Here is a 25,624-nt window from a genome sequence, read left to right on the forward strand (position 1 = left end):
AGCACCAGAAATTGTTAGGTGAAATACAGAAAAGTTTCTGCTAAGAAAACCGTTATTTTTTCAGCCATTCTTACCAAAGGGAGGGGATGGTGTTTTGTCACAATTCTGTACTTTCAACTAACAATTTATTAAAATAAAACAAGAGGTAAATTTTCACATTCGGTCCAACTCTACAATTTTTAACATGGGTAGATTAGGGGAGTTTATTCCGAAAACCGTTCTTAACATGGGTAGAATGGTGGTATTTATTCCAAAAGCTGTTTTTAACAGACGAAAGACAGGTAAAACACGTGGTTAGGCATGGGTGTTGTTTATTCCGAAAGCCGTTCTTAATATGAGGATGTTGGGAGTGTTTATTCATGGCCGCCAGAGAATTATAGAGCATAGAAAAGGTCTTTATATCTCAAAAACTACTTGCCTCTGAAAATTTTAAATGAGATTTTCTTTATTCAGCATAGTAGAAAATTGTGGAGGTGGACCTAAGGAAAAAACAATACCCACTCCCCGAAAAAAGATATCGTTAAATTTTAATTTACCAAAAGTAAAATTAGACAGAAAAATACCCCCTTTGAGTTTGTACTTGCACAAAGACTTGAAAGATTTGTCAACAAAACCAAATATATAACAAGTAAATATTGTCAAAGGCAAGATAAGTTACTTTTTTCTTAATTGGACAAATTTTAGTGTTTTTATTAGGTTTGTACTACTGTACATATAGATTTGAAAGAGTTGTCAGAAAAATGTATAACAAATATTATCAAAGGCAATATATTTTACGTTATGACCAAAATGGATACTTTTTTAGTTTTTTTTTTAATGTAAATATTTATTCGGCTCGAAAAACACACCATTTATTGCTATATTTGAAAATTACAAATGGTAGCAGTCTCTGTGTTAAACACGTTAAGTTTGGGAAAATGAGTTAAAACTAGAAAACTATACCAAATATTGTTAAAAACCATCGAATACATGTCTAACTATGTCATGTTAACATAGATTGAGTGAGTTCCTGACAGCGTTTTGTATATTTTTAGTTTTAACTCATTTTCCCAAACTTAACATGTTCAACACAGTCTGCCGGTATTTGTATTTTTCAAATATACCGATAAACACTACATGTGTTCGAACCGATTAAAAATATACACTAAATAAAAACACTAACATCTTATCCAGTTAGGTAGAAAAGTAACTTATCTTGCCGTTGATAACATTTATTTGTTATATTTATTTTTCAACAACTTTTTCGTTTCTGTGTTTAGTAATACAAACCCGTTTTATTTACTCTAACGTTTCGTCGTCTCGAAAAACACTGTTTATTAGTGTATTTGAAAAATACAAATGGTAGCGGATACCGTTGATGATGTTAAGTTTGGGAAATGATTTAGAACTAAAAAAAACTATACAAAATACTATCAGAAACCCACCAAATATGTCAGCCTATGTCACGATAACATGTAATCAGTGGGTGTCTGACACTGTTTTGTATAGTTTTTCACTGATTTTTCCAAACTTAACGTATTCAACAGAGTCCGCGACCATTCGGCTTTTTCAAATACATGAATAAACACTGAGTTTTTCGAGACGATTAAAGATTTTACATTAAATAAAAACACTAAATAATTATCCAGGTAGGTAGAAACGTAATTTACCTTACCTTTGCTTTCATTTATTCGTTTATGAGCAACTTTTTCGAATCTGTGTATAGTAACACCCCCTCACCCAAATATTAATTAAAAACTCATATTTTTTGATACAATACAAAATACTCTATTTAGCGTTTCAACGTTTTAGCAATGTTCGGCTTAATCCACTGAATGTTAGTTCAAGTCATGATTGACGGTAACTCCCGAGGATCCGGATCCAATGTTGCAGGAGTTTCATTTTTTTTTCGCCTTTTTTACTTTACTTTTTGGAGTGGATTGCTGTACTAAGAATATAAGTAACATGCATTTTCTCTTTTTATTAGAATTTAGCATTACTCCAAATGTAGCTAGAGCAACGCGTGGCAGTGTACAGCTAGTATATATATATATATATATATATATATATATATATATATATATATATATATATATATGGTATGATTAGGTAATTAACATGTTTATAAAATAAAGCACGACAAAATATTTAGTTTAAAATACAAATAACGATTTACTAAACGACGTTTTATTTACTGGATATTTTCCGGCATTCACCGGAAATTATTATCTTCCCTAGTAAGTTCGATTTGGTTATATTAAAAAAAAAAACAAAAAAAAACATTGTTGAGAACACAAAGAGAAAAGATAAGAAACGAGAAGTTATAAAAGGTTGAATGGGGAGTCGTATGCGTAAGGAAATGAACAACACAGCTAGAAGTAAGGAGGTGGGACATTTGCGTAAAGAAAATAAACAAAGTTCGTAGTTAAGATGAAATAATATTTAAAAAAAAACGTTAAAAGTATTAAAAAGTGTGTTCTCAACAATGTTTTTTTTTTAATGCCGGAAAAATATCCAGTAAATAAAACGTCGTTTAGTAAATCGTTATTTGTATTTTAAACTGTATATATATATATATATATATATATATATATATATATATATATATATATATATATATGTATATATATATATATGCAGAATCATTTACATATAATATATCATGTTCTGTAGTATCAATATCTAATAGAATATATATACATATATATATCGTAAGAATAGTTATGAATCCAAAGTGACACGTAGTAATTGTACATCCAAATCAAGAATAGGACTAAGGTTGTCAAAATTCGTACTATTTTTTACAATGACCGGTAGCATAAAGGACTAAGTATAAGGTTATTCTTGGCTACATTGAAAAACAATTGGAAATCACTTTCACCGGTCACAGCTTACTAAACAGAGTAATCTTGATTTAAATAAATAGTTCGAAATTCCGTGTATTTACAAGGAATTTCGAACAGCTTCTTTATGCTAAGTTCAACATAAAGATTTCCGGAATAAAGAGATACATCTGAAGAAGGTCGAAATGTGTGAGTAGATCATAATAGATGTAAGGTTATGATTCTGTTGTGGTGGCAACCACTTATTTGCATATGCGAATAACATAACACTATAAATGGCAAGCCTAGGTTGGCCTTGGTGTGTCTTACTCAAATGCCACCAGAAGTGACGCCGAAGAGCGTACATGTCCTCCCACCAAGACTCTCTGACTCGACACCGTCATTTGTACATATTGTAAATATACCTTTTCTTAATACACTTATTATTGCGTTATCTTGTTGTTTGCGTCTTCATTGTATTTCCTTACTAATTATTGTTCAACTTTGCAACCACAACAGTTGGCGACGAGATATGAAGCGTCAAATATAACAGTTTGACGAAGAACTATTTAAAAAAAAAGAAAAAAAGGTACAACGCAAAGGTTGACCATTCTTTTAAGGAATGCAAAGTGTTGACGAACAAACGGATTTTACGCTAACTCAAGTGAAAAAAAAACTCTAACGTGGCAAAAGCGACAATTTACGCCGTTTTCTGGGAATCCGACTTGCAAACGAATGTAAAAGTGAATTTTTCTTTTGTCGCTACACGACAAATCTTACTAAAGGACCAACTTGCAAACGAAAAGCGAACTTTGTTCTGTAGCAAAACGACAGGTCAGACCCGTATTACGAAAAGCAAGGAACTAACCTACGAAAAAAGTTTACCAGTGGATTCTAATTACTGTTCTCCGTACACGAAACAACAACTAAAGGACTTTTTAATTAATGTTTTGGTTGATGTCGGTACTAAAAGGAAATACCACAGCTAAAACTAAAATTCAAGGAAAGGATTTTTTTCTTGAAGTTGTCACTGAATAACGGATAATACAGTAAAACGTCACGGAAAAAAGGTAATCTCAATTTAAGAGGTATTTTAATTACTAAAATACTAGAAAAAAAACTCAAAGAACTACATGTACTGCATACATTTATTCAATTGTGACTCGATTAAAAAAAAAACAAACGTTTATTTTGTGGAAAGAGTTACTTATTAGTAAGTGCCTAAAAACGGAAAGTCAATTCCATTTCGTGATTCCAGATAAACCTGTTTTATTTTTTTTGCAGCGTGACTCGCAAAAAGAATATATTATTGCAAGCAGCGATATTATTATTGAAAACAGGAGCTTACAGCAATTTGCTTTTTTGTTGTAACCTAAACCGGTGTATATTGTACATGGTACAATATTTTTTTTTAACTACACACTAAAAAAAAAAACCATGGAAGACTTTTCAAAAATGTTCATGCAATTTTTACAAGCACAGGCTGAGCGGGATGAACGCAGACAAGCTACACAAAACGAGCTTTTGCAAACACAAATACAGGCACAGGCTGACCGCGAAGAAAAGAGAGAGGACAGATTATTGAAATGGCAGCAGGAACAAGAAGAAAAGCAGGAAATAGCGCAATTAAAGCAGAAAAACTGCTATTGGAACAGGAAGAAAGACATAAGAAACTACAATTGGAATATGAAGAAAAACGAGAGGAACGTTTTGCTAAAACACTGGAACTACTAAAGAGTAATCGAGAAAATGTCGATAGTGTTAATTTCTCCCATACAACTATTTTTAATAGCATGGACACATTTCATTATGTGCCTGAGGAAGAGAAGAATTTTGAAGCATACTACACAAGATACGAGGATGTTTTTTCAACTGGACTGTAAAAATTGGCCAAATAGTCAGAAAGTGAGCCTCTTACTCAGAAAATTGGGTACATCAGAACACAGCAAATTCGTAGATTACATATTACCAAAAAAAAACTGCGGAATTAGAGTTCATGGAAGCTGTAAAATTACTAAAAGAATTATTTAATCCAAATATATCTCTTTTTCATAAAAGATGGCTGTGCATGAATCTAAGAAAGATGGACAACCAAGATTATTTGACATACGCATCAGTTGTCAATAAAAACTGCGATAATTTTAAGCTTGCACAACTAACGGTATAAGATTTTAAATGTCTAATCTTCGCTCAAGGGTTAGTTTCCACGAAAAATGCAGAAATACGCAGACGAGTGTTGTCTAAGCTGGAATCTGAGCAAGATTTAACCCTCCAGAGACTAGCAGAGGACTGTGAAAGGGCGATTACACTAAAAAAGGATTTAAAAAATATAGAAGAATCCGGAGTGGCATATGTAAGAAATGTTAGAAAACCATACGCACCAACCAAGAACTTTACAAAGAAAAGCAATGGAACGGGGTATTCCAAAGATAATAACCATAAATATAGTACACAATATAACAAGCCTCTTCCTAGATATAACTGTAAGAGATGTGCAGAAAAGCATTGGGAATCAGATTGTCCTCATAAGAAGAAAAAATGCTACACTTGTAAGAAAGTGGGACACAAAAGCGATTGCTGCAGATATAAAGATTACACCAGAAAGAGAGTACAGCAAACAAAATCAAATACAAAATTAGACAAAGATCGGCGAAAATACGTAAAAGTGGAAATATTTAAAACATCAATAAAGTTACAACTCGACTCCGGCTCCGATGTTTCTATAATAAACCTGAATACGTGGAAAAAGTTGGGAAAACCGGCCATGATGAAAACTAGTAAAGCAGCCCGGACGGTAACTGGTGGTGGTATAAAATTTGAAGGAGAAGTTGTCCTCCCGATAAAATTGAAAGGGATTTCGAAGAAATTAAAAATATTCGTACTAAAAAATAGTGAAAATCTGTTTGGAATAGATTTAATTGAGAAATTCGGACAATGGGATAAGCTGTAAAAAATTAGAATGTTCTTCTCCAACAACAGTAAATATAAAAGACGATTTAAAAGAATTATTTCCTGAGGCATTCACGACTAACTTAGGTCGCTGCAATAAATTCAAGGCCTCGTTTGAACTTAAAGAAAACGCCAGCCCAATTTTTAGAAAAAAGCGAAATGTTCCGTTCGCTGGGTTGGAAAAGATTGATAAAGAATTAAATAGATTGGAACAGACGGGAATTCTATCAAAAATAGAACACAGCGAGTGGACAGCCCCCACCATATACGTAAAGAAAAAGAATAACGAAGTTAGAGTGTGCACAGACTTTTCGACCGGGGTCAACTCCCTATTAAAAGATCACCATTACCCCCTACCAAGCCAGAGGAAATATTCACGAAGTTGAATGGGGGTAATATCTTCTCCAAGATAGACTTGAGCGACGCGTATTTGCAAATACCGGTCGAGGATAATTGCTCAAAAATACTATGCATCAATACGCATAAGGGATTATACAAATACAACCGATTGCCTTTTGGCATCAAAGTAGCGCCTGCCATCTTTCAGTAAGCGATGGACTCCATGCTAAGTGGTATTGAGTGCGCATGTGCATACCTGGACGACATTGTTGTCAGGAGCAAAGCCCTAGAAGAACATAAGGAACATTTGAAACAAGTATTTACTCGAATACAAGAATTCGGCTTTAAAGTAAATGAAAGTAAATGTGACTTTTGTATGAGCGAGATTAAGTATCTTGGACACATAATAAACAAACATGGACGACGTCCAGACCCAGACAGATCTGCGGCAATAAAAAATATGCCAGCACCCGATAATGTAACAACCTTGCAGAGTTTCTTAGGACTCGCAAATTATTACCAATCTTTTATTGAAGGAATGCATAACTTGCGAGCCCCCTTCAATAATCTGCTTATAAAGGATACACCGTGGAACTGGACGCAAGAATGTCAAACCGCTTTTGACAAAATAAAGAGCGCACTAACATCCGAATTATTCTTAACGCACTTTGACACAAACTTAAAAATAGTCGTCGCTAGTGACGCTAGCTCCTACGGCTTAGGAGCATGCATTCAACATATTATGCCGGATGGGTCTAGAAAACCAATAGCGCACGCTTCGAGAACGCTGATACCAGCCGAAAGGGCATATTCACAAATCGAAAAATAAGCGTTGACCATAATCTTTGCCGTGACTAAATTTCACCGATATTTATATGGTAGACAATTCATACTTGAAACCGACCATAAACCGTTAGTCACGATCTATGGATCAAAAAAATGATTGCCGGTATACACCGCAAATAGATTGCTGCGCTGGGGTACAATACTACTTAATTACGATTTCCAGCTACAACATCTAGCATCAAAAAAGATTTGCCATGCGGATGGACTGTCAAGACTGATACCACAGAAACACAATCTGGAAGAATCAGTCATTGCAGCAATTCGGACAAATGTTGAAGTAAAAAATATGGTAGCAAACATCATTAAGGAACTACCCGTAACTTTGTCGGACATTAAAAGGGAAGCCGAGAAAGACGAATATATAAAGGACATAAAAGAGAAAATTATAACGGACACAAAGGTGCAGGAAGTTTTCTCCATATGTGACGATGTGTTACTGTACCGCGAGAGAGTGGTAATACCCAAAACATTGCAGAATAGGATGTTAAGAGATTTCCACACAGGACATCCGAGGATAAATCGAATGAAGTCGTTAATGAGAAGCTACGTGTACTGGCGTAACATGGACACTGACATAGCGACAATAATTGATAAATGTAAAGGATGCCAGTTAGCGGCAAAATCTCCACCTATATTACACAAACCTTGGCCGAAAACCGACTAACCATGGTCGAGAATCCACATGGACTTCGCTGGTCCAGTAGGTGAAAACTATTATTTAATTGTAGTGGATAGTTTCACAAAATGGCCGGAGGTAATGCGTTTCAGGAATCCAACAACGAACAACTCAATAGGGTTCCCACACGAGTTGTTTGCAAGATTCGGTATACCAGACACACTGGTCACTGACAACGGAACGCAGTTCACATCCGCAGAGTTTAAGGAATTTTGCGACACGTTCCGAGTGAAGCACATCACGACTCCGCCGTATCATCCAAGGTCGAACGGCCTCGCGGAAAGGTTCGTGGACACGCTAAAACGAGCGTTAAAGAAATCCATTGGAACACCAACAGAAAAAGCTTTGCAACAATTCTTGCAAGTATATAGGATTACACCACATCGTAGTACACCATCAAACATATCACAAGCTGATCTAATGTTTGCCAGAAAGGTAAAATCAGCGTTTGACAAACTATTGCCAAGGCAGGCAATTATCCGAAACACTACACAGACGAGAAGAAAGAAATATAACTCGGGAGATCGAGTATATTTTAAGTGCTACAGAAATAACACATCTTACTGGGAATGTGAAGTAGTGGATAAACGCATTGGTGATTGTACATACATGATTAAAGGTCCACAGAATATACATAAAAGGCACCTGAATCAGATAAAAAAACGTCATATCCAAGATGATGATGATACGACAACAGTCGAAGAGGAGGACACCATAGATATCATATACGAATCTTTTAATTTGGAACCGCCTCAAAATGCACCTGAACCCCGAAGATCAGGTAGCAAAAGAAAAGTGAATGAACCATTAATGGTAAACCCAAAAAGAAAAAGATATTGAAATCTGTGTGACTTCAAATCTTGGGAGGGGGGTGTTGTGGTGGCAACCACTTATTTGCATATGCGAATAACATAACACAATAAATGACAAGCCTAGGTTGGCCTTGGTGTGTCTTACTCAAATGCCACCAGAAGTGACGCCAAAGAGCGTACATGTCCTCCCACTAAGACTCTCTGACTCGACACCGTCATTTGTACATATTGTAAATATACCTTTTCTTAATACACTTATTATTGCGTTATCTTGTTGTTTGCGTCTTCATTGTATTTCCTTACTAATTATTGTTCAACCTTGCAACCACAACAGATTCTTAGCTAGCAAATTAAATTTCCTCATATAAACTTCGTATTATGCTGAGAAAACATGTTAGCATATGAAGACTGAAATAAATATAATTACTAGAAGTCTTAGTTATCAAATTATAATTATTGTAGGTTATAAAATTAGTTCAATAGGCGGATATTCATTTGCATCCCGTAGTAGTTACTCTATCTTGGGTACATATACTTATATCCACCTCATTTTTTATATAATAAATTTTAATTATTAGAATAAATAAGTAGGGCATAGGTTACTTCATCCAAAGGCTGTGTCTTTCCGCTAGTATATTATCTAAACGTTTTAGACAGCCTAATAAGGTACAGTTCAAAATTTTCCTTTACCTGATGTGTACGCCATTGTTGCCAATAAAATTTACATTTCGTAACCAATGAACTGAATAACAATTCAATACGCATTTGAATTACAAACAGGTGGACAAAGTTTCTTATCGACGTCCATTGTATGAAAATCAACTTTTAAGAGGTAAACAGATTCAGAGATTTGTGTATAAGCATTGTTTTCAATCCCATTGTCTTTACGGTTCTATCGCGTTCATTTACGAAGCGTACACAGTCTACTTGCATTTAAAGAAAATTCTATTCAGTGCTTCGAATCATATATACATTTATATTCAAATAACGCTGACGTCGTTGACTCATTGTCTGTTCTGTATTCAACAAACATCGAGCTGCCCTAGGATTCAATATTTGAAGAGTGAATTCGATTATTTCAACACATCACTTCGCTTTTCCCCATCTTGATTTTAAAAGTTATTTATTGATAATATAATCGGAAACGTATGCTTCACAATTTCGCGATGGAATAAAACTAAATCGTAGCGTTCGATTAAATGTGCATTGTTGTTTTAAAAGGATTGCTTTTCTTTCGTTGTTGTATTTTTTTAAACGCGAAGCAAAATATAATATATTCATTTTCTCTGTTTGCAAGTACAACTACGTACATACGTGCACACAAAAATAAAAATACACAAACAATGAGACGCAAACAGTATATGCATGCATAAACTTTTAAAATGCATTTAGAGGAGAAAATCCACCACAAAATATCCATCTACATTTTTAATCCAAATTGCTTTTCTTATTTCTTTTAAAAACTCGTAAAGTAAATTAAAAAAAAAACGAGATTTTTGTCTGACAAGGATTTTGTTATTATTAACCACAGATGTAAACTTTGTATTACTAGTGTACATTATATATATATATATATATATATATATATATATATATATATATATATATCAATAAACATATAGAGTTGAATATTTTCCGTCGCTGTCATTGATATTAAAAGGCTACTTGTATTATTTAGAATTATTAAAACGAAGTTTTCAATGTACTCAGTCATGGATATAGGTGAGACTTCATAAAAGTAAACTAATTCACGTATTTCTCTGAAAGAGAATTTAATTGATTAATTGTTCATTTTTGTGGTTTCTTATAAAATTATGGGATCTTTGTAACTATTACGCTCAGTTGTATTTATGCATAAATTCTACACGCTTGACTGTGTCGCATTTAGGGTAAAATATTCTAGTAAACCCATATATATATATATATATATATATATATATATATATATATATATATATATACACATATATTCAGGCAAACATTATTAAAATCAACAAAGATACCTTGCATAATGATTCTTTTTTTCATTTTTTCGATCTTTCATAATATTTTTTAACTTCTAGATGGAAGGTTTTTACAAATGTTCCATGGTTCACACGAGCGCTTTCGTTTCTTTCTTGAGTGATCATCAGGTGTAGATAAAATATTAAAAATAGAAGTGAAATATATAGTTACGAATGATAAAAAGAGTCAATGAAAAGTCAATTAAAATATACATTTACCAGTGATAAAAAACTCGATTAAAAATTAGGATGATAAAAGGCAATGTTAGTAAAACAAGTCGTATACTGGTTATGCTAAACATTTCAACACATTATTGCTACTTTCAAAATTAATTCTATTTATAAATGGGTGCTGGGTTTTTATATATAGTGCTTCAAGTATTTTTAATTTTTTACAATTACTTTCTCGTTGCAAAATCCTTGTGTTGTCCACGAGGACCTTTCTAAGATTCCAACATATAAACAACTGCCATAATAGTATAAAATTCACAATTGAACATTCAACAACGCATATCACATTTTTAGACGTTCAGATTAATATTTAAAATAATCATATCACCACATGTCTACCCACAAAACCGACCGATGGAAACAATTACCTGCATTTCGAAAGTTGCCACCCAATCACAACGAAAAAGTCAATCGTATAAGTCAATGCCTGCGCATTAAAAGGATATGCACAGGTAGGCATCTTAATCAACAACTTCCTCCGCAAAAACTACCCATTCAAAATATTAAAAGAAGCCATCAACAGAGCATCACACATTAGCAGACACAACCTATTTACATACAAAAACAACAAAACATGCACACGAATACCTATGGTATTTCACTTCAATAATAACACCAAACATTTATACAACCCCATGAAACAGATCTTCAAACAATTACAACAGGACCCCACACTCAACACAATATACAACAAACCACCCATCTGTGCCAAACGACAACTCCCCAACTTACGTTCCTTACTCACATCCACTCGGATTAACCGCACTCAAACATCTCAAGGAAACAAACCTTGCAATAGACCCAGGTGTCTAATATGTACACATATTAACACCAACAGCACATTCACTCCTCCAGGCACCAACGTCCATCTCAAACTTCCCCCTCTAAATTGCAACAGCTCAAATATTATATATGTTATACTGCACAAAATGCACAAAAGGCAACTACGTAGGGGAAACAGGCCTGGAGTTCCGCCTACGTCTTAATAACCACAAACACACCATCAGAGATAAATCTACACAGCATCCAGTAGCTATCCACTTTAATTTACCTAACCACACAATAGACAATATCAGATATATCCTCATAGCATCCAATTTTATTACACAACACCAGAGAAGAAAATATGAAAAAAAATAATTCTAAAACTCAACACGCATACTACAGGCCTTAACAAAAACCTAGGACTTCTCAGTGACTACAATTTTCATAGCTACAAAGATATTCTATAAACATTTCCTTAGGACTAAAATGCACGGTGAGATGGGGGAACTCTTTCCGAAATCTTTACATTTTCCCTAATGTTTTCTTTCTTTATCATCTCATACACATGGCAAGTGTATGTGTGTGCGTATTATGTACGCATATTAGTATGTATTTGTTCGAGTGTATGTGTACGCGTACCTGATAGTGTATATACACGTCAGTATGTGTATATGCATGTATGTGTATGTATGTACATATATATATGTATATATATGTATGTGTATGTACATTTGGATACATGTGTGTGCGTGCGCATATATGTGTGTATGTTTTCAAAACACATTTTCTTTAAAAGTTAATTTTCTTCATATTACCGCATATGTATGTGTGTATATAAGTGTATGTATTTCTCGCACACCTATACTTCTTTTCCCGTCACTCTCTTCTCCTCTTCCTCTCTCTCTCCCTACATTCGCTTATGTAGATTTATATGTATATATGTACAGCTGTCTCTACGTGTAAATGTATGCGCAAGCATTTATGTATGTACATGTATGTCTGTTAGTATATGTATATATGTATATATGCATGCATTTATGTATGCATATGTGCATATATATATATATATATATATATATATGTATATATTTGTACAAGTGAGTATTTGTTTGTATACGTATGTATATGTACATATTAATATACATATTAATAAAAAGTAGCGTTTCGTTTTTGTCTTAAAACGGTTGAATTTAGAAACGACGTTTTCGTTCTTTTTCGAGCAAGAAATAGCCGTTAAATTACAAATGAGCATCATAGCGTCTCTCCTCATAACGTCTCATATCCTTTGAATTCTTATTCTCTCTTAGAATAAATAATATCGTTAGAATTCAAAGGATTAGACTGTTGAAGACGCGTTTCTCATTTTTATTTATTGTTTAATTTTTAATTTTTCGTTTGTATGTATATATGTACTGTGTGCATGTGTGTATGTGCGTACTTATATGTTTATATATTTAAGACTGACGTGACACCTTCTCATTGGCTATACCTCCTTCTCCTCCTCCTTCTTCTCCTCCTCCTCCTCCTCCTCTACCTTCCTTCCTTTTCCATTCCCCTTTTCCCCGTGCATCCTCATACTTTCACTACACCGATGAAGACTGAAGGATCGGTCGAAAATTATGTACTTATGCAAAAAGTTTTTTAATTTTTTGTCATAATATTATTATTTTGTATTCCTGCACGTCACCAAGTAAAAACGAATAAAGAAAAGTTATAAGCTTTTATAATTTTCGCATTCTTTTTTATTCATATATATATATATATATATATATATATATATATATATATATATATATATATATATATATATATATAAGCGACTTTGTCGGTTTGTATGCAAAAAAAAAATCTACCAAACTGTTTTCTGAATTTTTTATCCTCATATTTGAACATACATAGAGATCTGAATCCGTGGAAAAATTTGATTTTGTTTCTAGATTGAAAACTTAGCTATTGAAGGGTGCAAATAAGGGAAAACAGTTGACTATGATTGAGTAAGTCGAATAAAGCTTTCGCTCGTGCTGTTACTTTTTGGCATGAGCAAAATTAAACATGCATAGCTAATTATCGCTTTATTTGTGAATCTTCTTATACATTTTATGGTAGATCAGCCAGTAGCAGCGCTGGAGCGATGAATATCGACTAAAGCTGAAACATATCACTTTTTCTGTCAGTTCTAACGGATGGTGTCCAAGTGACAGGTTTTTATATAACCTTTGAAATCGTAAATTTATAATAAATAATCATAATTATAGAATTGTCTTTATATTAATAATTACGAAATCTGCATGAATTAAAATAAAATAAAATTGCACATAATTCGAAGGGAAAATGACTGGCGACTAATATATATATATATATATATATGTATATATATATGTATATATATATATATATATATATATATTTGTGTGTGTGTGTGTGTGTTTGACAGCATTGTCAAGCAACATATGGAAAAGAAGAGAAGATAAATATACACCTAGATATGTTGACACGGAACAAAGAATGAAGATAATTGGAATTACCCTGTTACAATAGGTATGAAACCATATTTGTGACAAAACGTCTGCTCATGCATAAGCATACTGCATAAAAAGTGACAGGTCTGCTTCAGTTATGGGGTTAACGAAAACACGTTCTGAATAATATAACCGCAAACAGATCTTAAATAACTGAACGCTTTCAAATACCCTTTTCTTACCTGTCTCGGCTTCATATAGTTTTACTACAATAACGATGAACAAAAATACATAACTGTACATAATTAGTCTTCTTATTTGCCTATTTTTTTCCTTGTGATATTTTGTTTTCTTGAGCAACAAGTCCCGAAACATCGTGAATCTGGTTTATATGCGAAGGATCAATTAACAGTTGAATTATGGTGGAGACTAAGCTGGTCTTAGAAAGTTTATTTTTAATTGTAAAGTAGCTCGTGACATAGAAAGAGAGAATTAAGAATCATCAAAGAGGAGATCAATTCGTAGGAGATAATTAGTAATTTCTTGTTTATAATTGAAAATTGTCTATACGGACAGACATTCACTAAATTTAAAATAAAAAATATTTAGTCCCTAATTGTACAATGATATATAATAATCATTTATCAATAATATTTATTCTGACCTGCAATAATATTTTTATTGATTTAATACCTTTCTTTTACTCTCCCTCTCTTTACTTCTTCTCTCTCGCTCTCGTTATATATATATATATATATATATATATACATATATATATATATATATATATATATATATATATGTGTGTGTGTGTGAGTGTGTGTGTATTTAATTCTTTTATATAATTTTAGGTAAACAAATTACATGGGCACAGCGATAAAAACATTTCTGTTTAGGACTAATTACAACGTTCATCAGGTAACCGAAACGTCTGATTTCATGGAACCATACTATGAAACTCAACATTTAGAATTTAAATTAAGAGCTCGAATTTAGTACCGGAATACAGAAACGGACAAGAAAGAAGAAAGCGTAAATAGAGAATTGAGTAGCGCATGAGGCAAACATTAGACAAATTAATACGCGTGAGTGCTGAAAAAGGAAGAAAGGATTATGGTAAAACAGATAGGTTAGTCAGAAATATGTCACAAGTTCTTTCACTAACGTTCCGAATGCTTTGATCACCAGCCATTATGTATTATGAATAATACGTAATTTTATGAATCTAAAATCTGTTGAAATCTGAGGTAAATAATTGAAAATATACAATAGTAAAAATTACTGAACTATAATATTCATTACATCAGTTACATTAATAAGTATTAAAGGGTTAGAAAAATATAAGAAAGTAGCTAATCGAATCAAAATAAAAATAAATTGTTAAGAGATAAATTTTAAAAATTATTAGAAGTATTAAAAATGTAAAAAATATCTTTAGATATATTTAATATATTAAACCATTAATAAATCAAATCTAAATTTCTTGTTTCTTATTTCTGACTTTATTTTCCTCATCGTTTCGCTGTTATAATAAAGGTATGTGTCATTTTTATCATTATATATATATATATATATATATATATATATATATATATATATATACTTCAACATTTTATAAAATAAATTGGTTCATTAAACAATAGGCATGGGTATAATATAAACAGCCAGTAAACTCAATTTCATGAATTATAGAGTTTAGCCTGGCGATTTTCTACCATGAGGAAACGAGATGTCTCGTAGAAACGTTATTATTATAAAGAGACGTTAAATGATTACTAAGTATCACTACTTACGTATTGTTAACGACTGAGTAAATGCTGATAATTCACGCAAATAATATTACACATTCTTATAAAATGTTATGTGGATAGATAAAATATGAGTATGTATAAATGTTGCTCTTTCATTTGCCGTCTTATTTTTTAGAGGGTCTATTTTTTTACATAGGCATCACCACTTATCAAGACCAAAAGGCCACTCGAGGCTAAGGGTTGAAGAGTGTACAGTAGATATTGGACAATATAGTAATCGTTAGTAATGGGAATTCGGTAAATTTGTTAATAAGTGGGACGGCTCATCAATAACTTGTGTGCGTTAGGCTTGAAGACAACCATATTGTAGTCAGCTGGAAAGCAGGAAAAGGAAAACAATTCCACAGGCATGCAGTTCTAAGAAAGAAGCTTTTTCCATGGAATCTACGTTAAGATTTAGGCACAGATAAAGAGTGGGAGGAATTATTGATAGTGTTTTCAGATAGACGAGTGTTTCTTGTTAAAGTTTTGCGAGGGGGGAACCATAGATTGAAGCTCAGTCGAACACTTTCCATGAAAATAACGATACAGCAGAGACAAACTCGCAACATCTCTTCTGTGAGATAGAGGTTGCAGGGAAGAGAAAAGGATATCTCCTACGAGACTACGAAGTCTATTTTGAACTCTATCAAGGCAGGATAAGTCCTTTTGGGGTCTGAGTAGAATATATGTATGTGAGTCTTTAAAATTACCTTTCTCTTTTTCTCACTTTCTCTTTCCTTTCTCTTTATATATATATATATATATGTATATATATATATATATATATCATCTTGAGAATTCTTGAGATAGGGATTGCTTAATCATATTATTTAAATTCGTCGGACTAGTTTTCTCATGTTGCATATCGTTTTAACAACGCTTCGCTATGTAACCTCTGACCTTCTTCACGTGTTTTTTATCAGTATAGTAAATGTTTCAATGAAACTCATGAAACAATGAAACTCGTGAATCTGAACAGTATATAGAACGCAAGGACCCGTGGCGCTATAAAAAGAGTATATGGAAACATAAATTGTAAAAGTTATATCTTCCCTATCGTGGGACTTTAGTTCTTAGTGTTGCTGACGGAGAAATACGATTACAAATTACTTAGAAGCTTTATCAACTCATGGCTGGCAGAATGAAAGCAAGCTCGGTAATTAGTATGGTCGAAATTCCATGTAGATTCTAAAGTTCGACAGAAACATCCCCGAATAGACAAAAGACACCTGACGAAAGTCGGTGGTTACATCGACAGAATCGTTGATAAAATCGAATTCAGATGAGAACAATAATCCGAAGAATCCAACTTAAGCATGTATTTATTTATTTTTGTATACATTTATTTATGCACAAGTTTATATTTCTAATTATATAGAGAAATATGTAAGGGTAATGCTAATTTGTTTATGTAAAATCCCTTCTATATATTTGTGCATGCATATCTTTCTATATCTATATGTATTCTTATAATCACAGTATTAGTGCGGTATTTTTCTGTACGAGTTATGTTATATTTCCCATTGCATACACTTTACTGTTCTAAGCTTAATAGGGGTCAGAGAAATACAGCGAATTATTAATATACCTAGTGGTATAAACGTGTGGTCTAATTTAAGCTCATACAATACGACAGTAAATATTTTATTTTCAGGAAAGAAGAAAATATATAGAGATAGACTTATATTCGAAACGTTTTAACAGCTATCCATCTAATGCAAAGTTATAATATCCTAAATGTATCATGTATTAAATATTTGTAAACTAATGTCCTTTTCACATATTTTAATCCATTGAAACATTAGTATGAAACTATGTAGAAACAGTAATAACATTCAAATTGAAAACGTTATAGAATAATCTATGGCCATATAAACTCGACATAGTTATTGACAATCAATTAAAACAAAAACGTATTCGAGTAATGAGTGTTTGATTAAATAGTTTAATTGAGCTTCTGATTAAACTATTTACACAGAAAATGTAAAATTAACTGAATTAGAAACTTACTAGCAATTTACTGATTGGTATTAAACATTTTCTTAAAATATAGCAGTTTTGCATCTTTGGTTATATCTCTACTCCACTGCTCTCTTCATATTCAATCTTCAGATTGGTATAGAAACCTCGAGCGAAATTCATTTTTCGTTATTATAAAATTACCAGGAGAACTAATTAAATATGAATTCTTCAATTCCTTCCACTCAATGTATATCCCGTTGTCTCACATATTAGATACAGGAAGTCTCAAGTGCAAACAATTACTTATCTTCGGCATCCTTGATAATAAAAAAGAAAAAAAAATGATTATACGCTGTGACTCATCAGCAATATACCCACATGCTGAAAGATAAGTTTGTCACAGAAATTATTAACGTTAAGTGCATTATCGAACTCAAACATATCGCGTATCTTATCGGAAACAATAAATTTCACCTCGTTGTGCTCATGCGCAGAAACAAACACATTTCCGCACATTTTTGATATATCTTCGGTTTCCTCTTGGGTTATAATGAAGGAACACAGTTATATAACCTTTGCAAATTGAAAAGTAAATACTTTAAATGCTTTACAAGTCTTAAAAGGAATATTCTGCTGTGAAATAACATACGGTCATTTTGGTTGTTTTGTTGGTTGGTTGTTTTTGTTTTACGGCATATACACCCTTTTCGGGTTATTTAATGCCGAATCCAAAGATTTTGAAGAAAAAAAAATTAATAGAATATATTTGTTGTTTTCACGTCGGTTTTTATTTAACCCATAGTTGGAACCCTAACAGGTACTACCACTCCGGGTCAGAGTAGACCTGGGAGCAATGATCATTAAAGGGTGGCTCTACACTCCCCAAAACCCACAAGCTGGGACCTCACCACTGGATAAAGTTTAAGGCCATATCAAGGACCCCCATTGAGGGACTTTTATTTTCTGCAGGGGGCCAGTCGGCGTATTCTAATGCCCCACCGACAGGGCCGGTCATTTTGGAAGGACTAAAAAGACTACAATTATAGGACTTTCTGAAAAAAACTTGGTTTGTGAGAAAAAAGATATATTTTTCTAGCTACAATATTTGACCATATAACGTATAATAAATATATTCCTATGTAAGCATTAAGAAGTTCTAGCAAATACCATCCACCTATTACGACCGTCTCCTTTAATGCCAGAAAGGAAAATATTCTATCACTTTTAATTGGTAACACAAATCCCCGTGCACATCTTTGCAATACTAATTGCATCCTAAAAATTATCAACCAAAATATTGAGAGTTTCTACGGCAATTGAAAAGTTTATTGGTTTCATATTGGACTGTAAGTACCGACTCACATAATTGATTCTTTATTTCACTGTTGATTTAATAAAACTTTCGCTGCAACATAGAAGATACAAAATCTTTTTTAAATCTTTTTTGAAGATTCAGAGACTGCAGAAGCGGAGCGAAGCGCACCCCGGACTATGGAGCACGGAAACGAGGACGCTGTCACCGATGCGACAAGCCAGGTCACTTAGAACGGAATTGTCCTGAAAACAGGCAAGGGGGGTAGCCGCAGCGCCATCAACCTCCTCAAATCAACACTGAATAAGGCGCTTACTGTAGTGACAGTGGGAGTTGATAGGTGTAGGCGCTCAGCGCTGGTTGGCACTGGATGCACTCAAACCCTCATACACAAGAAATGTTGCACGGGATGAACGAAACAGGCTCGCTTGTGTGTTGTGGGGCAAGCATTATCTATATAAGCGTTGGCGATGCCCTCCCGGTGAGCTTCTTGGATACGACCTCTTCTTGGAATGGACACTATTACACAACTGGGTGAAATCACCGTGGACGGCGCCGGTTATATGAGGTTTTCCCAACGCGAAGAACAGGTCTGCGTGACAATCACTCTTGATGAACCCGACTTCAAACGCGTGAACTGCGTCCTGAAAGTGGTTGGGTGACCAGCCACCAGTGTCCTTGGGGAATCGGCTGACGGAGTATCCCCCTCCCGCTTGGCCCAGAGGGTAGTACGAGGCAGAACTTCAGATTACGACGGATAATGACTGGCTGATTCCGTACCCAGAGGATGGCCGTCAGGCAAAAGGATAAACAGAAGGTCCTACCCGTCATGCATTACCGGGAACACAATGAATATGTCGACACACACACGGCGGGGGCTGACGTCTGCGCGCATAAATTGATGGAGTGGCGGCAGCAGGGTTGACAACGAAGGCATCGGCGGAAATGTTTATATGGAGACGACTTGCCCCCCTGACCGAAATCATCAAGTAATTCAACGTGGCTGTAAATGTGACACTGGTGCAGTCTTGTCAGAATCGCGGGGATCGCCTGCCCAGTGCCACGCCGTTGGGTGGACCTGCCAAGAGAAGTGGACGAACCGGCGCCTGTGAATTACGCCGCAGTGGGGCGTCGGCTTAGTCCGGTCCGTGTTGCTGATGTCCAAATCAAAGCGGACACCCCTGTGTAAACCGAATCCTTTACTTCGCCAGGCTGGTCAAGCCCCATGTTTCAAAGAGTGACGTTTAATCTGTTGTGAGGAGCTGTGAAACCTGCCGGTCGATCGACCCAGCACATGGCCGGTGGAAGAAGGGAGAATTGAGCATGACAGGAAATTCGAACAGTCTCGCAATGGATATAACTCACAACAACGGCGGACATTTTGGACACTCATCGATTGCGGACCGTCTAGATTTGTATTCTAGCAGACCCTTCTATTTAATAATTAATCCCCCCCATTTTATATACATATATTCCCCCCTACTTTTTCATCTCGGATTTATTGTTAACCCCTTTTCTTTTTAAAACGTAATTAAGCTCGATTTTAGCTCTGTTTAGCGAGCTTCGAAACCGGCCAGCTGACACATTCATTTTTTATTTTTTAATTTCATAATCTAAAATAAATAATGTTTTCGAACAAGTTTAAATTTAGTCTTTACATAGCCATAATATATATATATATATGTATATATATATATCGTTATATATATATAAAGATATACATATATTTATATATATATATATATATATATATATATATAAGATTACTTTTACTGTGTACTTTTTTCTGTAACTAAACGAGCAACCCTGTTAAAATCAATTAATTAAGATGGTTATGATTAACGCAGTAAACATACTTAATAGAATGCAATGCGAGGTGTTGGTTGTAACACAATCTTAATCATGTCTACTATTACTAAATAAATTACTTAGTAATTTTTTACGATGTACTATTAAATCTTATAACCGTGTCTACTATTAGGTTGCTGCATAAGTTCCCGCCGTTTTCTTTAGGAAAATCAAATCATTTTAATTGTTAAAGTAAATTCGTGTGGGACCCAAGCTCCAAGCTTTTGTGTTAATCCCATCGACTGAAGGTGGCGGAAAAGTGTCGAAAAATCGTACTTCATATTTTCATCCATATCTCTACATGTCCGATGGCTATCTTTCTTCAAAAGAACCATTAGCCTTTTTCCCCTGTCATTATTCATATTCTGAACGAGGGTACCTTAAGGTAAATATATCCGTGTTTGGATGTTGTAAAACAGTTCTCTCACTTATAGCGTTTTCTCCATATATGGCACATATATTCTTCATCACTTCCCACGCGCTTCGACTTCTATTAAAGCTGAAAAGAAGGTGTGGAAAATGTGATTTTTTTTAGTTACTTGACTATCTATTTGACGGTTTTGTAAAACGAGAAATAAATTATATTTACAAAAAACGTTGATCATTGTCTTGTAGAAGGGAGTACATCCTACCAATTATCAAAACATCTTTTAGAACAATTATATAAAACCGCGGGAAGCTATGCAACGACCTGATGTATACTGGTCATTGCGTACTGATTACTCATCTTGATAAAACAGTTTTATTCATTCATTCAAAGATACATTCCTTTGAAGGTTGGAGAGTCAATCTCCATTCCGATAAACCGGAAATATATTTTTCTAATTACTTATAACTTATTTCAAGATTAGTAAAACATAAGCGCTTTCAAGTCATATGGTAACAAATTATTTGTAAGAAATACTCATAAATAATACAATTTTAGCCAAAGCTAATAAACCCCACGATTTCTTTTCGCTGTTCCCATGCCAATCACATAAAACTTTGTTTGACTTGCGATATGATAAACGCTGGTTTATAAGTAAATGATAAAAATGTCGCAATTTTTATGTGTGGGTTTTGTATGATGCATCAATGTAGGTTCAACTTTAGGACAACTACCGGAAACGGTGAAAAATTGTTATAACAACATGGATGTATTATTTTCGTTTGTTTAGTAAATACGTTTTAAAAAGCATATGCCACCTTTAAAAAAGTGAAATTTATTTTATTGCACTCACAAAAAATGCAACTTTACAAGTGTATGGACTTTTCACGTTTTATTATCAACCGCAAATTCATATAAAATAAACAATGATTTGAGCAAAAACTTCATGTTGAACAAAAAGAATACAAGGAAAATCAACTCCCGTTTTCATGAAAAGCAAAATATTGTAAGAAATATAACGTCTATAACACGTACAGGGAATATAAATATTATTTTTCTTTAAATTTAAATCTTATATTGCGTCTTTTAATATTCTATAAAGTACTTTTATTAAATTGTCTTTTTATATTTAACATGAAAACACAGTTGTTTTTGCTTTGAAGCGTACAACGTATTAAGTGTTCGATAATCTAAACACCTTATTGTATTGAAATTATTGAAGTCACTACGAATTTCCTCAAGTTTTCATAAAAAGTTACTAATAGATTAAAGTCTTTAATCAATAGTCCAACATTCTGCAATTTCCATAATATAATGTCATACAAGCTAATCAGGTATTTTAGTTCAGAACATTTTTAGAAAAAAAAACCCGGTGATATTTCATAATATTTCTTGCATGCAAATATTTAAAATATTGAAATCTTAATGTTTTTAAGAAATGCCCAACAATTAAAACATGTCGCTGAATAATCTGTTGCACATACACACACACATACATACACACACACACACACACACACACACACATATATATATATATATATATATATATATTGTGTATTTTTTGAATTACAGCCAACTTAGATCTTAGGGTTTTATTTTGGAGTTGTAACTTACGATGATTATAGCAACTTAATTTTCACATATGTTGATCGAATGATTTTGTTTTTGCGTTATAACTTACGAAATCTGACATGTTTCAAAATAGAACATACAATTTTTACATTATGAAGTTTATTGGAAAATAAACAATGATACAATAGCTGCATATTTTTAATTAAACCATTTTCGACAACCAATTCATAATATGATGAATTGGTTATGTAATAGAAATGACGTAAGGTTAAGAGTAATATTGCATTGAAGATGAATGAAACCTTGTGAAAAATATCGAATACCTACGCTATTGCTAATTATTATTCTTTTCCGTTCCTAAACTACGCGCATTTTAAATTATTTATTGTATTTATAATGCAAATATTCTGCACTGATAAGAACATAAGAATATTAAAATTTGCTACACTTACATTCATTTGTATGATGTAAAATACGAGCATTTAAAACGAGTGTCGAAAAATTAGTCAGTATGTTCAACATAATTCATACGCTGATGTTTATTTTAGTTTGAGTTTGCTAGCATAATAAAACGAACAACAAATTAAACCGCCAATCGAAAAATGATTTAAGCAATTTGATTTGTTCGCAAGTCGATAGAACAACTACAATAGTATATAATCGGTCTTTCCGTCAATTGCAGATTGAATGTGAGATTATATTATCTCTATTATTTATATTATTTGAACTATTGTCTTTATCTCCGGTGTATTTCCTACGGAGTTTTTATCGTTATAACCTCAGGTCTTCTTTAGATGTAGCTTATCAGACTCAGAAGTCTTTATGTCGAATTACGAAAACTGCACAGAATTTCGAACAGAACTCTTTATTCAATATTCACGTAGGTAACATGTTCTTGTTCCCTTGGGTATGAAAGATTAAGTATTATATTAATTCGCAATTTTATTACACATTAAAAAGCCAATAGAGTTCTTGGCAAGATTTATATATTTATTTTATACTTTATTCGTTAGGCCACGGGTAATTGTCGATGTGAACAATAGTTCGAATGATCCAAATAATATAAATCATTAATGTTTATCAGATAGACACATGTAGGCGATATTTTTATCGAAGTGAATTGTGTGATATTGAGACACAAACATTTTCACATTTGTGCGTGGATAGCCTTTCAGAAAAACGAATATTGATTGATGCTCTTTTTCAGATTTTGTGTTCAGCATTTACGTTTTCTTTATTTTTTTAAACATTTGATTATTTTCACCATACATTTTCTTTGTTTCGAGTAAGTGTCTCATGTGGTTAAATTAAAAGCACTTAAGGGGTGAATTTTCTGTAAATTTATTTAGTTCCACGTATTTTTTACTGCAAACGGATGTGTTGACTCGTGGTGTTCTTTTAATTTTACTCGTTGTACGAATATACACGCCTTCTGTTTATTCAATAGAAATAGAAAAATAGTATTGATATTTAAAGTGTATTACGTATTTCAGTGAAAGAAATTAATGTCCTTAATAAAATAGTAAATTAAAAGAATTACTCGTACTTTCTCTATTAGGGGAAAAAGAACATTTGCATTTTTAAACTTTTGTATAAAACATTACGTTATTTTTTCTTTAGGTTTTCAAGTTTAAACCTAGAAAAGAAAAAAAAAGATGACTAAGAACATCTATTTTTGCAATTCTCACTTTCGTGCGTAGCAGTGAGAGAAAGAAGGGAGTAAACAGATAGAGAAAAGAATAAGAAAGAAACATTTGGGTTTCGAATAAATAAAGGATTAAACTAGTAAAAAAAGAAAATCAGGAATTTGGATAAAAATTAACGTGTACACTCACCTTAACAATTGACGTTAATAATAACTGTAAATGAATCAAAGCGATGAAGTTTTATCGGAGGTTCGTAATAGAACACAATTTTGCCAGAAATATTTATCGATAACATTTTTTCATGCAATGTGATAACATATCATTTTTAAGAGATTGTATGAGTTGGTCGTTATCAAACAAAATCACTTAGTCGCAGCTAGTAACCTAAGCAGCCAGACCTTCCCACTTACACGGAGGCTAAGGGGTGTTTGCCATTCTTTGTAATATTTGGAATCTCAATTAATAACTTCTATACTGGTATGAAAGGAAGTGGCTTACGTTACTAATTTTATGCGAATAGGTGCGCGTATTCGGAATAACCGCTTGTTTTTACCGCTCCGGTAGGGTTAGTGTTAACATTTTCAGGCTATATATTGGTAGTGGACCAGTAAGTCAGGAATCATACGAAGACTTATTGTTCCTGTGCGAAATTGTTCCTGTGCGAAACTCCCTTAGATGATTTCTTGATTTTAAGGATACTCAAACTTTACATCAAAATCTTACCCTCATGGACATGGAATATGCACTTACATTAGATATATCTTCCTATGTGGTAAGGAAATTGTTAGAAAAGACCTTAAATTGTCATAAATGTGCTCCAGGAGTTCTTGCTTACAGCATTGCGTTCATATGTCCCCTCTATTGTCCCAATAATCGCAGAATTATTTTCTTAAAAGCATATCTGAGAAAATTGAGCATATTCCATCTGCTCATCACTCGATTAACATTCACGTCTGTGGAAACTTCAATGTCTACAATGTTGTATGGTTTGCCAACTCACGGAAAACAGGTGATGAGAGGGATTCTGTCATGATTTCTCTATTGCTAATGACCTGGTTAAATTGCAAGTCTCCTAATCATTTTTCTTACCACTTGTCTGGGGCTGTGTTCATCCTCCATTCTGTCCCCACTGGGATCTGTCCACTATTCTTTGGTCTCAATCAAGTAAAAACCACGTGTAATAAGTCATCAGGTGTACATCTCCATCGTACAGTATATAAATACTCTACAGCTGACTGAA

This window comes from Euprymna scolopes, chromosome 5 (assembly GCF_053919585.1).
Source record: "Euprymna scolopes isolate OS-2025 chromosome 5, ASM5391958v1, whole genome shotgun sequence".
In the NCBI taxonomy this organism is placed as follows: domain Eukaryota; kingdom Metazoa; phylum Mollusca; class Cephalopoda; order Sepiida; family Sepiolidae; genus Euprymna; species Euprymna scolopes.